This window comes from Ailuropoda melanoleuca, chromosome 7 (assembly GCF_002007445.2).
Source record: "Ailuropoda melanoleuca isolate Jingjing chromosome 7, ASM200744v2, whole genome shotgun sequence".
Lineage (NCBI taxonomy): Eukaryota > Metazoa > Chordata > Mammalia > Carnivora > Ursidae > Ailuropoda > Ailuropoda melanoleuca.
In genome coordinates this window covers 117,264,240-117,276,601 of record NC_048224.1, presented here as the reverse complement: position 1 = coordinate 117,276,601, position 12,362 = coordinate 117,264,240, and the positions used below count along the sequence as shown (strand labels likewise).

Below are 12,362 nucleotides of genomic sequence, written 5' to 3'. Positions count from 1 at the left end.
GATCCCAGGATTCTGGCCCTATGATGGGTTCCCTGTGCAGCAGGGAGCCTGCCTGCCTCCCTTCTTTCCCCCTCCCTTTGCTTGTGCTTTTTCACATATGCTCTCTCTCTCTCTGTGAAATAAATAAAATCTTTAAAAATAAGTAAATAAATAAAAATAAATAAATGTTTAGGAAGGATTTAGACTTAACATATTAGCTGGTTTTGAACTAACTCTCCTAAATTTCCACTTAAACTTCTTAGTTGTGTGTGTGTGTAGGAATTGATTATATAACAATGATAAAATAAAAAATAATGCAAACAGTGATAGCATTTGTGTAAATTTTTTAAAAACCACACACTTTCTACATATTGCTCTATTTTTGCAAATATTCAACTGCATAGATAGAAAAGACAGGATATACAGTAACTTGGTAAGAGTCATTATCAGGTTCACTTTTAAGTACAATTAAAAACTTGTAATTGAGACTTTGTCCTTCTATAGACTTTAACGTTTTTCTTGAAGAGAAAAATATAGTTTTAAATAGCTGCATTTTAATTTCTCTTGTCACTAAGTTATTCACTACTATAGGTAGTTCTTATAACCCAGGGTCTCTTAGGTATAATGAGCTGAATTGATATCTACAGTAATCAAGACTTGCTCAGAAGTTTCTTGGAGTTTCTAAATTGTAAAGCGCAGATTAATACACTTATCTAATTAATGTGTCATGCATATCTCTAATTAGTGACCTTTCACTTCTCAGAATTCAAATGTAAAGTATATATGAGACAAAATAAAATATGTTTCAATGTGAGCATTTTGCCAGTAGGAAAGAAAAAAAATGCTTATACTTGGAAAACTTTCCAAAGGATGTATCAAAAAATATTGTTCACATTTTTAAAATATGCACAGGTTTATAGCTTAATTTATCTGTTAACATCCCAATTTTGCTAAATAAGTTTAAATATATCTGAACCTATTTGATACATTAAACAATTAAAATTGGTGGGTGGTTATAATCCTTTAGAAAATTACAAAAGAGCCCAATTAGGGGCTCCTGGGTGGCTCAGTCTTTAAGCTTCTGCCTTCAGCTCGGCATGATCCCAGAGTCCTGGGATCAAGGCCTGCATCAAGCTCCCTGCATCGGTCTCCCTGCTCTGCTGGGAGCCTGCTTCTTCCTCTCCCACTCCCCCTGCTTGTGTTCCCTTTCTTGCTGGCTGTCTCTCTCTCTGTCAAATAAAATAAGTAAAATCTTAAAAAAAAAAAAAAGAAGCCCAATTAAACTAGTAAGAATACCAGAAGTTATATAATGTTTTATTTAAAGTATTTTAGTCATCTTTATGTTTCTTAAACCATGCACTAGTCCAATTTCTAGCTATTACTTTACTTTTTGCCATTTCTCAGTTACTTTAAAAAGATAGCTAGAGAAATAGACGTCACATCCTGAAACCACTGCAATTCTAAACCAAACAGTAAGCAGAATCCATCTGGAGAGTACCATTTAACCTGTGCTCACCATTCAGACAATTGGTTTCAATGGAAATTAATTCTAGAAGCAGAGCCAAGAGAATGGTATATAATGTTTTATTTAAAGTATTTTAGTCATCTTTATGTTTCTTAAACCATGCACTAGTCCAATTTCTAGCTATTACTTTACTTTTTGCCATTTCTCAGTTACTTTAAAAAGATAGCTAGAGAAATAGACGTCACATCCTGAAACCACTGCAATTCTAAACCAAACAGTAAGCAGAATCCATCTGGAGAGTACCATTTAACCTGGTTTCAATGGAAATTAATTCTAGAAGCAGAGCCAAGAGAATGGTATATATATGTGTAATTATAATATATATGATAATATATGATACATGTTGATATATATGATTATATATAATATATATGATAAAATAGATCATATATGTATATGTGTATATATATATATAGATACATATATATAAGATAGATAGATAGATATGAATCCTTACACTTGAACATCAAACTAAAATTTAGCATAATGACCACTTCCATTTGGAGCAGAGCATAAATTTATTTTGTATAGTAGTTGCAGTTGACAGGGTCTATGTGATTTCATTCTAGGTGTACACCTTGAATATTTTCCAGACTTGCATACTAGTTGCGATACTATTTTAAGGAAGCATCATGTTGTTCTACTAATAATTTTAACAATGAAATGAGAATAATTCATAATTTAAAGAAACAAAACAAATTAATGAAAAACAGAGTCTTAAATACACAGAAGAAACTAGTGGTTTCTAGAGGGGAAGTGGTTAAGAGCACACTTACCATGATGATGAGCACTGAGCAAGGTATGGAATTGTTGAATCATTATATTACATAGCTGAAATTTAAAAAAGGCCTTGTGAAGATCTTGAAGCCAATAACTTAAATAATAAGATTAAAACCATTAAGCATATAAATGCAGCCAGATAGCTGATTGTTTATGGGTATTCTGTTAAATTTGAGATGATCAAACAACAAAAATTTCTCCAGTAGTGAGCATTTCATTTTATATAAAACTTACATATTTACAATAGAACAATAAGAATTAAAGAATATAGTAGGCCTTTGAAACATATGATTTCAGTGAAGTGATAAATAGAACCCAAGTAACTCTTGTCTTTTATGCATACAAACTTTCCTTAGACACAAAACTATCTAATAGTCTTTAAAAAAAGTTATTTATAATTTGTTTAATCAAGGTTGTATGAAGAACAGAAACCACTGTTAGTATTTTAAGTATAATAATAATAGTAATAACAATAATTACAAACAAAAATCATTGAAGGGCTAGAGGACTGGAAGTGAAGGAATTACCATAGGCTCTTTGCATGTAGGTCACAGCACTGTAGCTGAAATCCAGAGTTAGGGGAATGTAACTGCTTTTGCCATCATCATTAAGCAACCACACAGTAGGGCACCCACAAAACTGGAGACCAGGTGCTCCAGTCACTGTGACTGCTAGCTCATTCAAGATGAAACCTTCTGAATCTCATCAAAGTGCAACTAAGTTCACTTCCAGAACCCTGGTAACAGAGAAGGATGAGGAGTACAGACTTTTAGCTTTCTTCCTTCTTCAGATAGAGCGAGAGTGGAATGGAAGTGGAGAGAGCCAAGCCATCATCTTGCACATTTACAAATGGGAAGTCCAGGAGAGTGTATGAAGTGTAAAGATAGTTTTAAGTGACTGAAAAAAATGTATTTGACATTGAAACTTTCACATAGTGATTGAGATGCACTTGTTTTGAAACTATTACTTTGAGGTAGGCCTATTTTTAGGAAGACGTTTTAACCAGTTTTATAAGCCCACATCATTAGGCAGCATAAAACAAAAACCATTTGCATGCAATCATTCTCATCTTCAAGTAACATGAGAAACAGACATTCTCATTTTAACTGAATCTTACAACATACCCAAATCTTACTCAACTTTAGTCCTCTCTCTCTCTCTCTCTATATATATACATAAATATATAATTAATGTGACTAAATTGAAAAAAAGAAGCCAAATTAATCTGCCACCCTTCAAAACAGTGAGGTCAGATCACATCACTGAAGTGCTATCTTTAAATATCATGCTTCGGTGTTGAAAATATTATAGTGTAGGAATAAAGAAAAGTGACAGAAAAAGAAAGCAAAACTGAAAAAGTAAATGAAAATAAAATAAAAAATGGTAATATATTTTGACCCTGAATGATAAAATTTAAAAATATATAACAAATTATGAAGATAGGTTGGTATCTATTAATTCTGACTGCACCCTTGTATTATTCCATATGCAAATTGAAGAAAAGATTTCACAGAAGGATAAATTGCACTTATTTGTAAAAAACAAGGGATTATTCTAATGAAAGAACAGATATATACTGACAGTAAATACACAAAAGCAATAGTGTCAATACTTGACTTATTTGGTTGTCAAGTAAAGTAGAAAATAAAATATGAAAGAAATACCATGTAACCTAGAAGTAAAAACTGGATTTGGGCTCTAAAGAGTAGTACTTTTAGGTCTCATTTTTACAGTCTCTTAAAATCCTACCTGCTCTTAAATTTATGCAAATAATCTGTGCATACAGGAACTTTCATTTATAAGATGATTTGATAAATTAAGGATATTCAATCTTTATTGCCATAAATATTTCAAGTATTTTCATAGTTTATTTTTCAGATTATTGTGTCATTTCGGCTGATGGAAAAGTTTACATTTTTATTTATTCAAAAATATCAATCTTTCTTCCATAGAATTATACCTAGAAATGTTTTCCTTATTTCAAGTTCACATTTAAAATATTCTATATTAAAGTTTCTTTTTTACATGTAAATTTTACTCTTTTTGAAACTTATTTGAATGTATAGTGTGACTTACTGGCCTGCTTTGGTTGTGATTACCCTGTATTTAACTGTTGGTTTCATGACTCTGTCATCACATTTTTTTTCTTTGTAATTTCCTGGCATGATTTCATAAAAGCCATATATTTTCATATTGTATTGTGGACATGAAGCCGAAATTATTTAGAATTTTCCTCAGCATTCTCTAGAAATAGACCTTCTATTTTTCTTTTACATTTCATAGTAATACTTCTTTCTCTTTGTATTTCTGTGTTAATTTTTCCCTTAAACCCTGTATTATTTTTCCCTTGATTTTCCCTGACAGGCATTAGTGCTTCTCAACCATTCACTTTTATACTTTGCATTGTTTCCACCCAAACCATAAGGAAGGGAAGCAACCCTGTCTGGATGGATTGAGGTACTAGGACAATTGGCTAGTGACTTAAATCCGTTTTCTGGTGGAAGAAAATGTTGAACACTTAAGCTAAACATATTGAAGAAAAGCCAAATATATTCAGTACTTCTTGTAAGTTGACAGCAATTTATTTCAAAGAGTGAATTGCAATTTTATTACATTTTTTTTCATTTCTTCCTTTCCTTTGGTAGATAAAATTTTACTGGAGAAATCCTCAACTTTGGCAAAAACCCTTTGTATTTTACCTTGTGCCTCCAGAGATACTTATGTGATAATAGGAAAGAAGAAATTAGTAACTTTTAACATTATGTGATTTAAAAGCAGAAGTCTTATTATTAAAATATTGCTCTCTGAACCAAAGACAGTTTCTCAGCAGTGATTAGACAGGCACAAAGTAGCATAGAGCTCACATGTTATTGTCCCATACTCCCCACTAAAGCCAGATGATGCTGCAGTAGCTAATTTTGGCATTCACATTTTCAAGCTATTACATATCATACTTACCCAAATACTTTTCTTTAGAGATAATGTAGTGATTATAGTACTCATTGACACTGCTTTAGAAAAATTAAGAGAAGAAAATGGATTGAGAGACCATGCAATTGGTTGCATAGTCTAGAATCAGATATCAAAGAACCAGTTAGAAAGAGTAGTTCAATGATAGAAAAGCAGTTCACTAAGAAGAATAGTGTTATAATCTTACGTCTGAAAAGCCACAGTAATGATCACAGGATAGTTACTTGGGGAAAAATGATGAAATTTCATAACTTATGTCTTTCTAAAGAACATATCTTAATGTCAGAATATTATCTATTTTATCATAAATTTCATGTTTTAAATATAATTTTAAAATATTACAAAATTCAACACATTATGTAAATAGTAATTATATTGTGTTAGAATTTACATTTCATGAAATTCACTCATTTAAACATATAATTCAGTAACCTTAGAACCTTTCCATTATTGTGAAAAGAAACCCTATGCTTAATTAACTGTTACTCCCCTTTCTCCACCCCTAGCCCATGGCTACCATTAATCTATTTTCTGTCTCTAGAGATTTGCCTATTATGGGCATTTTAAATAAGTGTAATCATACAATATGTATGTAACTGGCTGCTTGCACTTCGTTTGCAGTTCTAACTGCTTGCTTACACTTAGCTAGTTTTTTTTCCATTAAATTTTTATTTTAATTCCAGTATAGTTAATATACAGTGTTATATTAATCTCAGGTGTACAATATAGTGATTCAACACTTCCACACATCACCAGTGCACTCCTTAATCCCTATCACCTATTTCAACCATCCCCCAACCTACCTCCCCTCTGGTAATCATCAGTTTGTTTCCTATAATTAAGAGTCTGTTTCTTGGTTTCTCTCTCTCTCTCTTTCCTTTGCTCATTTGTTTTGATTCTTAAATTTCATGTATGAGTGAAATCACATGGTATTTGTGTCTTTCTCTGACTTATTTCAACTTAAAATTATTCTCTCTAGCTCCATCCATGTTGTTGCAAATGGCAATATTTCATTCTTTTTTTATGGCTGAATAATATGTCAGTGTGTGTGTGCGTGTGCATGTGCCTGCGTGAGCGTGTGTGTGTATCTCTTCTTTATCCATTCATCTATTGATGGACACCTGGGATACTTCCATAATTTGCTTGTTGTAAATAATGATTCTATAAACATAGGGGTGCATGTATCTCTTTGAATTAGTATTTCTGTATTTTTTTATAGATATCCAGTGGTGCGATTACTGGATCATAGGATAGTTCTATTTTTAAATAGAACTTTGAGGAAAATCCAAACTGTTTTTCACAGTGGCTGCACCACTTTGTATTCCCGCCAACAGTGCACAAGGGTTCCTTTTTCTCTACATCCTCACCAACACTAGTTTCTTGTGTTTTTGATCCTAGCCATTGTTACAGGTGTGGAGTGATATCTCATTGTAGTTTTGATTTGCATTTCCCTGACGATGAGTGATGTTGAGCATCTTTTTATGTGTGTTGGCCATCTGGAAGTCTTCTCTGGAGAAATGTATGCTCAAATCTTCTGCTCATTTTTAATTGGATTATTTGTTTTTTGAGTGTTAAGTTGTATCAGTTTGTAATTAATTTTGGATACTAATCCTTTATTAGTTATGTTATTTGCAAATATCTTCTCCCATTCAGTAGATTGCCTTTTAGCTTTGTTGATTGTTTCCTTCCCTGTGCAGAAACTTTTTATTTTGATGTAGTCCCAGTAGTTTATTTTTGCTTCCACTTTCCTTGTCTCAGGAGACATATCTAGAAAAATGTTCCTATGCCTGATGTTAGAACAATAACTGCCTGTTCTCTTTTCTAGGTTTTTATGGTTTCAAGTCTCACTTTTAGTTCTTTAATCCATTTTAAATTTATTTTTATGTATGGTGTAAGAAAGTGGTCCAGCTTGCTTGCTTGCTTGCTTTTTCTTTCCTTTCCTCTTTGCATGTAGCTGTCCTGTTTTCCCATCAACATTTGTTAAAGAGACTGCTTTTTCCCATTTGATATTCTTTCCTGCCTTGTTGAATATTAATTGACCACATAATTGTGGGTGTATTTCTGAGTTTTCTGTTCTGTTCTATTGATCTATTTATCTATTTTTGTGCCACTACCATATTACTTTGATTTTTACAGTTTTGTAATATAACTTGAAGTCTGGAATTGTGATGCCTCCAGCTTTGCTTCCCCCCTCCCAAGATTGTTTTTGCTATTCAAGGTCTTTTGGGGTTCCATACAAATTTTAAATTTATTTGTTCTAGTTCTATGAAAAATGGTATTGGTATTTTGATAGGCATTGCAATAAATCTGTAGATTGCTTTTGGTAGTATGGACATCTTAACAGTATTTTTTTTTTCCAATCCATGAGCATGGAATGTCTTTCTAATTCAGGTAATGAGTGTTGGCACTGTGTGGTTCCTGCAGGTGGCTGGCTGTTGTTTATGCTTGTGGATAGGAGAGAAAAATGGTACCTTCCAGCTCCTTTGTTCCTGGAGAGGCCTCCCATGATCCCTGTCTCTCTAGGCCATGTTCCATGATCACTCTCCCTCCTGTTTGTCCCTAGTGTTTTTCGGACTGCTGGTTCTATGCTGTATCTGTTAGCTTGCTTGTCCTGCTGTTTCTTTAAGGGTGGGGACTCAGCTTCCTAACACCCTCAGCGTTCTCTCAAAGCCCAGCAGGCTGATTTTAAGAATTCCATTAGCTGTAAGAACTCATGACATTAGCCCCTCTTGCTTTCAAAGCAAATGTTATGGGCATTCATCTTGCCCATGCAGGGTCCCTGATGTGATCATGTATTTCTTGTACTTCACCACATTCCCTGATTCCTCCTGTCCAGCAATAGCCATGGTCCCTTTAGGTCTCAAACTGTATTTCTGCCTTTTGATGTGGCCTCTTCTCTACCTTGGTTGTGGGGTTCGTTCTGCCAGTTTTCAAGTCTTTTTTCTGGGATATGTAAGCTGATGTGAATGTTATCTAGTTGTATTCATAGGAGGAGGCAAACTTAGGGTCCTCCTACTGTCATTTTCCCAGCCTGCCTTAGCTGAGGGTTTTCAGGAGTTTTCCATGTCATACCATAAATCAGTGCTTCATTCCTTTGTATTTTCACATAATATTCCACTGTATGGATATATCACATATTTTTATCCTTTCATCAGTTGATGGACATGAGTTGTTGCCACCTTTGGCTATTATGAGTAATGCTACTATGAATATTCATGCATAGTTTTTGGCATGGACATATCTTTTCAATTATCTTCTGCTATACCAACAATGAAATTGCTGGGTTATATGGCAAATTTATATTTAACAATTTACATGTTTTCCAGAGTGATTGTAACATTTTATATTCCAACAAAGTATGAGGGTTCCAATTTCTCCATAGGTTCAACAACTCTTGTTATTGCCTGTCTTTTTTTTTTTTTCTTTATAGCCATCTTAGTGGATCTAAAGTGGTATTTTATTGTGGGTTTAATTTGCAATTTCCCGATGGCTAATTATATTGAACATCTTTTCATGTCTTTCTTTGCCATTTTATATATTCTTTGAAGAAGTGTCTATTCAAATCATTTGCCTCTTTTTTTAATTTGAATATTTGTCTTTTTATTACTGAGTTGTAGGCTATTTATGCATTATGGATAAAAATCTCGTATCAATATATGATTTGCAAGTATTTTCTTCTGTGCTTTGGGTTGAAAATCTTGTTTGAAGCAATATTATTCCTATGATTTGTGAGGAGATCATTATGAACCACCACAATATTTTTATCTGACTCTATGTTCAAATAATTTCTTTTCTCATTGATAATCAGAATTTTTTTGAAGAACTATGCATTTTTTTAGAGCAACGACAATATTTTTGATAGTCAACTGCAGTTTTTGTTTCAAAGAAATAATTTCCATGCTTTATCCATTTCATAAAAAATCAATTTTATAGGTGGTGATTACAATGCAGAATATTTCAATATTGTTATATTCATATTCCACTTGCTCAGAAAGCCATTGATTTAGACCACTAATTCTTGAAATGCTTTGACTTATTTATTGTTTTCTTCCCCTTTCAAAAACTATAAATATATAGAAGAAGGTGTTTATAAAAATTTGATGTAGCATAGGGCTCTCCAGGTCTAGAAAAGTTCTGCTCATTAAGCATCTTCAGCAAAAATTCAATTATTGACTTGTTAATATCAACATCAGAATATAAATGATTTATATTTCAGATCTTTATTGTACATTTATTTCAGTTCTTTAAAAGAGCTACTGAAGGACCCTTAAAACTGCTAAATGATAAATTTGTTCCCACTGGCAAGGATAGTGTTGATTGAAAAACATGAAATAATGGGAGAGTCTGGGAGATCTTCATAGTTTTAGGGTGAGCTTCAGAGAGTGGGTTAGAGAAAGAAATAGGAAAGAAAAGGAAAGAAAGGAGATTGGCAAAAAAGCAAAGAGAAGGTAAATTATTTGAGATACTCAAGTCAAACAAATAGACACCACCATGATGAAAAACAAAGTTTATGACCTACAGATCAGAAAATTATCTACTATAAGTTTTCAAAGAAAAGTTCTTTGAAATTGCAATAAAATGATAAAATAACATGTTTTCACACGTTTACACCATTACAGTTACACATCAAATGGTGCTACAGAAAAGAAAGTATATTTTATGTAGATCTTATTTATTAGGAAAGTTCAAGAGTCACTTGCTATCACAAACTAACTTTGATCCGAAAGGGAAGATTAACCTCCACAAAATAGATCAATCTTCATTGATGTTTCCAAGTGACTTCGTATATAATCAACTTTGCAAATTTGATAAAAATTTTACAAACACTTAGAAAAGAAGATATTTTCCTATTTTTAGTGTATAAAATATTTATCTCAACTATTTTTTTAAAAATTAGCATCTATTGTTGCTGTTAATAGTACATCTAGAAATATTCACAATCATTAGTTATACTTTCATTCACCTCCGAAGAAAGCCTAAAATGCATTAATAAATAACTGTCTCCTTAAATCATCTGCTATTTGTAGTGGTTGGAGAAAATAATAATATATACAATTACATTAAAGGATTTGATAAATGCAGCTAAAAAGCTGATTTAATTGATTTGATTTGTAGCACATTGTATAAATATGTATGATTTGGAGAAGTTGAATAATTTATCATTACTTCACTTTATTAGGGTATTAAACTCAGCCAGTTATTATCATATATATTAGCTTCCAACTTCATTAATAAACTTGCATATACATACATATTTCAAATAAATATAGGATGGTTCATAATCTCCCGCCTATTTGTCCTACCTGGTCTTCTTCTAGTGTATTTCCTGGCAGTGATTTTTGCATCATTTATCTAGTTCATCAGTCTATAAACTGAGACCATAATTGACTCTTCCTATGTATTCCATCCCATATAAGATATCACTCAGTTCTGACAAATTTCCTTTTTTAAAAACTCTGGAATATTTTCTTTTATATCCTTCTCCACTAACACCATTTTAATCAGAAATATTCTCATCATTCCATTAGATAAATATAATCAATTAATACTCACCAGAATCCATACCTTCTTCCTCAAGTAATTCACCCAGTCCGTATTTGAAATTAATTTTCAAAGTATAAATCTGATCTTGTCACGTATCTCATTCCTTCAATGGTATAACATTTTCCTTAGAATATAGTCCTAACTCCTTAACCTTAATTTTAAAGCCCATCCATTGTTTTCTTTCCCTTGTCTTTCTTGCCATCCTTGTTTGTGTGTGTTTCTTTTAGTTTCTTCAAAATGTCAGGATACCTTCAGCGTTGGATAGTATTGCATTCACTCTACCTGGAGCGTTCTTCTCTTTCCTCTTTACATAGTTAATCTCTCAGCTTCATATTTAATTTCTTCAAGAAGGCTTTTAATCAGCACCCACTTCTGAGACTGATATATATATATATATATGTCCACATATGACACTTATTAGAGTTATAGTTTTCCATTGAACCTATGAAGTTTTCTCTTTACCTTTTTTTCCCAAAGAAAACAGAACATGTCTGTTTTGTACATCATATATTCTAGTACCTACTGGTAGAGTGAACGCATGTTAGGGACTCACATTTTTTGAATGAATGTGTACATTTTAGCTTGGGTGTGTGTTTAAATAGACCTGCACCTCATTTAATGTTTATTGTGTGTGCATGAGTTTTTTTAGCACACATTCAACAGACTTCAAGTTCTGTGTACCTGTCAATTTCTTACCCTTGCAATTTGCAATAGCATAATATATATACAATTCATCAGTTCCTTTTTTCATACTATTGAATAGAAACAAATTCATTTTTCTTAGTTAACTTTGAAATCATATGTAATATGTATAGGACATGAATAAATTTCTATAATAAATCAAGACAGCTTTAGTTGTAAACATGAGTACTTAGGCGCTTCTCTCTTATCAGCAGTGTCATTAAAAAGAATTTCCAGAACATTCAGAATTACTGAGTACTTTATCAAAAATCTATGTAGAGGGGAAAAAAGTCAATGCAATATGAAAGAACTAATAAGAACTTATTTTCACTTTCTTTATCATGCAAATAAGATATCAAAATTATAAAACCTAACTTATTTTCTGACAAATAGTAAGTACTAAATGGGACTATGTCAACTCTTTTGAAATATTTTTATTGCTTGACTTCTCCTTGTGTTCCTCATTGGTATCCAATAAAGTGCACAGGGAACACAATTGATAAATCAGTTGTCAATGTTAGATGATTAGTTCCGTTATTCTAAATATAAGTATTAAAGCTTAATATATCCATTACAAAACTACAGGATAGTAAGAATACCAAAAAAATTGTTGTTCATAAATATAGTGCTTAAGTGAAAGTTATAATCAAAAGTTTAAGGACTAATTTAGGACACTAAAAAAGTCCCAAATGCTTTGGGTTTAGAGATTTTAATAATTGTTCATGCATTTTAACATTTTAAAAGAAATTCTCTATAATTATTTTGAAAACTATCTTCATACAAAGTATATTTTATTTTATGAAAACAAATCTTTTAATTAAATAATGAGTTATTAGACCAAAGGATTAATCATTTTAAAATAAAACATTAAGCAAATAAAAAA

At 32.0% G+C, this 12,362-nt stretch overlaps 1 pseudogene; it reads left to right on the top strand.

Annotated features, from left to right (window-relative positions):
• The first annotated feature begins 2,969 nt into the window (after positions 1 to 2,969).
• The window catches only part of LOC100465893, a 185,722-nt pseudogene continuing 176,329 nt past the window's right edge, over positions 2,970 to 12,362 (top strand).